General features: G+C 44.2%; 1 protein-coding gene across 2 annotated transcripts in view; it reads right to left on the reverse strand.

Annotated features, from left to right (window-relative positions):
• The window catches only part of FERRY3 (FERRY endosomal RAB5 effector complex subunit 3), a 102,356-nt gene extending 99,308 nt beyond the window's left edge, over window positions 1–3,048 (reverse strand). For both annotated transcript variants that reach the window (XM_073649961.1, XM_073649960.1), the window contains exon 1: window positions 2,874–3,048. The gene's annotated coding sequence lies outside the window, so the exon portion shown is untranslated. The remainder of the gene's footprint in view (window positions 1–2,873) is intronic.
• Window positions 3,049–6,000: the final 2,952 nt, after the last annotated feature.

Raw genomic sequence — 6,000 nt, forward strand, 5'->3', positions numbered from 1 at the left:
GCTCCGGAGTATAATACAGGATGTAACTCAGGATCAGTAATGTAATGTATGTACACAGTGACTTCACAAGCAGAATAGTGAGTGCAGCTCTGGAGTATAACTCTAGAAGTAACTCAGGATCAGTAATGTAATGTATGTACACAGTGACTGCACCAGCAGAATAGTGAGTGCAGCTCTGGAGTATAATACAGGATGTAACTCAGGATCAGTAATGTAATGTATGTACACAGTGACTGCACCAGCAGAATAGTGAGTGCAGCTCTGGAGTATAATACAGGATGTAACTCAGGATCAGTAATGTAATGTATGTACACAGTGACTGCACCAGCAGAATAGTGAGTGCAGCTCTGGAGTATAATACAGGATGTAACTCAGGATCAGTAATGTAATGTATATGCACAGTGACTGCACCAGCAGAATAGTGAGTGCAGCTCTGGAGTATAATACAGGATGTAACTCAGGATCAGTAATGTAATGTATGTACACAGTGACTGCACCAGCAGAATAGTGAGTGCAGCTCTGGAGTATAATACAGGATGTAACTCAGGATCAGTAATGTAATGTATGTACACAGTGACTGCACAGCAGAATAGTGAGCGCAGCTCCGGAGTATAATACAGGATGTAACTCAGGATCAGTAATGTAATGTATGTACACAGTGACTGCACCAGCAGAATAGTGAGTGCAGCTCTGGAGTATAATACAGGATGTAACTCAGGATCAGTAATGTAATGTATGTACACAGTGACTGCACCAGCAGAATAGTGAGTGCAGCTCTGGAGTATAATACAGGATGTAACTCAGGATCAGTAATGTAATGTATGTACACAGTGACTGCACCAGCAGAATAGTGAGTGCAGCTCCGGAGTATAATACAGGATGTAACTCCGGATCAGTAATGTAATGTACGTGCACAGTGACTGCACCAGCAGAATAGTGAGTGCAGCTCTGGAGTATAATACAGGATGTTACTCAGGATCAGTAATGTAATGTATGTACACAGTGACTGCACCAGCAGAATAGTGAGTGCAGCTCTGGAGTATAATACAGGATGTAACTCAGGATCAGTACAGGATCAGTAATGTAATGTATGTACACAGTGACTGCACCAGCAGAATAGTGAGTGCAGCTCTGGAGTATAATACAGGATGTAACTCAGGATCAGTAATGTAATGTATGTACACAGTGACTGCACCAGCAGAATAGTGAGTGCAGCTCTGGAGTATAATACAGGATGTAACTCAGGATCAGTAATGTAATGTATGTACACAGTGACTGCACCAGCAGAATAGTGAGTGCAGCTCTGGAGTATAATACAGGATGTAACTCAGGATCAGTAATGTAATGTATGTACACAGTGACTGCACCAGCAGAATAGTGAGTGCAGCTCCGGAGTATAATACAGGATGTAACTCAGGATCAGTAATGTAATGTATGTACACAGTGACTGCACCAGCAGAATAGTGAGTGCAGCTCCGGAGTATAATACAGGATGTAACTCAGGATCAGTAATGTAATGTATGTACACAGTGACTTCACAAGCAGAATAGTGAGTGCAGCTCTGGAGTATAACTCTAGAAGTAACTCAGGATCAGTAATGTAATGTATGTACACAGTGACTGCACCAGCAGAATAGTGAGTGCAGCTCCGGAGTATAATACAGGATGTAACTCAGGATCAGTAATGTAATGTACGTGCACAGTGACTGCACCAGCAGAATAGTGAGTGCAGCTCTGGAGTATAATACAGGATGTTACTCAGGATCAGTAATGTAATGTATGTACACAGTGACTGCACCAGCAGAATAGTGAGTGCAGCTCTGGAGTATAATACAGGATGTAACTCAGGATCAGTAATGTAATGTATGTACACAGTGACTGCACCAGCAGAATAGTGAGTGCAGCTCCGGAGTATAATACAGGATGTAACTCAGGATCAGTAATGTAATGTACGTGCACAGTGACTGCACCAGCAGAATAGTGAGTGCAGCTCTGGAGTATAATACAGGATGTTACTCAGGATCAGTAATGTAATGTATGTACACAGTGACTGCACCAGCAGAATAGTGAGTGCAGCTCTGGAGTATAATACAGGATGTAACTCAGGATCAGTAATGTAATGTATGTACACAGTGACTGCACCAGCAGAATAGTGAGTGCAGCTCTGGAGTATAATACAGGATGTAACTCAGGATCAGTAATGTAATGTATATGCACAGTGACTGCACCAGCAGAATAGTGAGTGCAGCTCTGGAGTATAATACAGGATGTAACTCAGGATCAGTAATGTAATGTATGTACACAGTGACTGCACCAGCAGAATAGTGAGTGCAGCTCCGGAGTATAATACAGGATGTAACTCAGGATCAGTAATGTAATGTATGTACACAGTGACTTCACAAGCAGAATAGTGAGTGCAGCTCTGGAGTGTAATACAGGATGTAACTCAGGATCAGTAATGTAATGTATGTACACAGTGACTGCACCAGCAGAATAGTGAGTGCAGCTCTGGAGTATAACTCTAGAAGTAACTCAGGATCAGTAATGTAATGTATGTACACAGTGACTGCACCAGCAGAATAGTGAGTGCAGCTCTGGAGTATAACTCTAGAAGTAACTCAGGATCAGTAATGTAATGTACGTGCACAGTGACTCCACCAGCAGAATAGTGAGTGCAGCTCTGGAGTATAATACATGATGTAACTGCTGGGAGATGTTCAGCAGGGCTGTATAAGCGGCTCACTGCTGCCCCCTGGCCTATCACCGCTGACTTGCCACTTGTGATTGACAGCTGGAGATCTTGCGTCACTAACATGAATCTCCAGCAGCAGGACAGCGCCCACTGGTGTCCCCCTCGCTTACTACAGCCTGTACCTGCTGCACAGACGCCGCCGATGCCCGGTGTTCTGAATACGGGGACGTCTGCCTTCGGACCGACGCTATTTCACATCCACAACATCTTCATAGTGATAGATGACAGGAGCCATCTTTCCGGATCAACCTGAGCAGACTACGGGTGGCCACTGAGACCAAACAAATGCTGTGGATAGGAACGCATCATCAGTCGATCAGCTCTAGATCACCATCTAGTGTTCATCTCTGATATTACAGGCAGCATTTTTTGGAACCAGAAAATGATATGTAATTAGTCGTGTGATAAATATTTATCATTAATACAAAAAATAAAATTCAAGTGGGGTCTCATTGTTAGGATCAAGGGCAAACATAACACATTCTTTGCAGTGGTGGTGCACAAAACTGCATGCGTCCCGCCATATTTTTTATTGGATGCGCTAAATGGCATTTTTGCTGTAAAAACCTGCAGTTTCGACACCTGGTTGTCAGCTTTGCTGCACAACCATCATGTTAGGGTGAGTTACCTATAGGTGGCGCTAGAGGCAGTTCTCTCCTTTCTGGGAGGGAGCTAATTTGCATAGATTTCCCAGGATGCTGCTGGGTCTCCATAAGTCTTCTCTATCCATTCCTGACGTCACGATCTCTGCTTGCCGTCAGTCAATGCTCTTCTTCCAGTGAATAAATATCGGTCCAAGTTAAAGGGGACAGCCACTAATAATGCTTTAACCCCTTCACCCCCAGGCGATTATCCGTTTTTTTGGGGGCCCCTTCTTCCCAGAGCTATAACTTTTTTTACTTTTCCATCAATATGGCCATGTGAGGGGCTTGTTTAATGCGGGAAGAGTTGTGGTTTTCAACGACATCATTGATTTTACCATATCGTGTACTGGAAAACAGGAAAAAAGTTCCAAGTGTGGGGAAATGGCAAAAAAAAGTGCAACTCAACAATGTTTTTTTTTTTTATTTACCACATTCACTATATAGTAAAACTGACCTGACAATAGGATTCTCCAGGTCATTATGAGTTCGTAGACACCACACATGTACAGGTTCTTTTTTATATAAGTGGTGAAAAAAAATTGCATAAATTTGTAAAAAAAAAATAAAAACATTTTTGCTTATGTCGCCATTTTCCGAGACCCGTACTGTCTCCATATTTCGGGATCTGGGGCCGGGTGAGGGCTTATTTTTTTGCGTGCTGAGCTGACGTTTTTATTATTACCATTTTGGGGTAGATCCAATGTTTTGATCGGCTGATATGGCATTTTAATGCAATGTTGCGACGATCAAAAAAAAAAAAAAAAAAGTAATTCTGGCATTTTAATTTTCTCTTCTTGTTACGCTGTTCACCGATCGGATTAATTTGGTTTATATTCTGATAGATCGGGCGATTCTGAATGTGTGTGCTGTATATTTCTTTGTTTTATTTTTAATGGAGCAAAAAGGGGGCGATTTAAACTTGTGTTTTTTTTTCTTAAACTTTTTACTGCATTTAATAGTCTCCTTAGAGGACTTGAAGCTTCGATTGTCCCGTCGATGTGCTGCACATCAGCTCTGCTCTGTATAGTGGAAATCACAATGGCCGGTGTTCACAGGAGTATTGTGATGACCATCACGTGACAAGGGCGCCGATGGGCAATAACAATGACGCTCTTCCTGTCTTCGAGTGTTAAATGCTGCTGCCAGAGATTTATTGCGGCATTTAACTGGTTAACATCATCTGATAGACCTCGGATCCATCTGCACTGATTGAATCAGTCATTGAGTGCGGGGGGGGAGTAAGATACGGGCTCAGCGTGTGAGCCCACAACAAAGGCAGGGAAACGGCCGATGATCTACATGGTCGGTCGTGAAGGGGTTAATATAGTCACTTAACGACGCACTGAAACATGGCTACTGATGGAGGTGGGTGGCCGCCAGTGATCACCATCCATGCCCGTTGTACTGCGATATCTGGGGCACCTGGATGCCATGTGGTTGTAATACTGTGTGTGCACCAATGTTTTTTTTTCCACCTGTCGGTGAAACATGATCTTAGCTGGGATTTACTGTCTCACCAGCAGGGGGTGAGCTGGTCATTCTCAAGGCTTATTTACATCCCATTGCTTAGATAGTGCACACATAGTCGGTAGCGCTGCACATCTGAATGCAGATTTTTTTGGGGGTCCTAAAAGTGTTATGAATCCAATTTTAGGGCTCTTTCACACATCAGTATCTCTGGTACAAGTGGTGACAGTTTCCAAACGTACCAGAGACACTGACACACGCAGACCCATTTACATCTATGGGTCTGTTCAGTGTGTTATCACGGACCGTGTGTCTGTGTGCTCCCCTCGGAGACAAGTCCATTTTTTTGAGGATATACGGTCCACAAAACGTACCACACGGATGACATCTATGTGACACGTACTGGTGCCTGGGAATCAGTGTACAGCTGGCACTGTTTCCAAGCGCCAGTGCTGAACGCTGCCCTCATCATGGTTCCTGCCAGCGCTGCGATCAGCACCAGCAGGGACAATGATGAGGGTAGTAGTGTCTGCTCCCGGTGGCCCCACCTGTAAAAATAAGAATAAAATCCATGTACTCACCTCTCCTAGGTGTCCCCAGCTGTAATTAGTGCGACCGCTGCTGCAGAAGAGCCGGGGAGAATGAGCTGGAGCTGCAGATCAGGAGCGGAGTCCTATCACTCACTGAGCGCAGCTCTGGAGCGGCTCATTCTCTCCAGCGTCAGGGGATTACAGCGGGGGACACCTAGGAGAGGCGAGTATAAGGATTTTATTCTTATATTTACAGGTGGGGACACTGGGAGCAGACTACCCCTACCCTCATCATTGTCCCTGCTGGTGCTAATCGCAGCGCCGGCAGGGGACAATGATGAGGGCAGCATTCAGCACCCGGGAACAGCGCTAACTGTACACTAATTCCCAGGTGCTGGAACGTGTGATCCTGATGCAGCAAACAGTTGCCACACTCGGACACAAGGGACATAGAGATATGTGGACGTGTGAAAACGGCCTTAGTATCAGGTCCTAAACTGACATCCAGCCTCGATATCACTTAGATCCATCATTTTTTTCTCGCCTTCATTAATAAAAAGGCGAAGAGGCAAATGGTAAAATCTTTACTTTTATTCCTTTATGGACAG

Source organism: Phyllobates terribilis, unplaced genomic scaffold (assembly GCF_046119375.1).
Source record: "Phyllobates terribilis strain yellow unplaced genomic scaffold, ASM4611937v1 Scaffold_10__3_contigs__length_209671492, whole genome shotgun sequence".
Taxonomy (NCBI): domain Eukaryota; kingdom Metazoa; phylum Chordata; class Amphibia; order Anura; family Dendrobatidae; genus Phyllobates; species Phyllobates terribilis.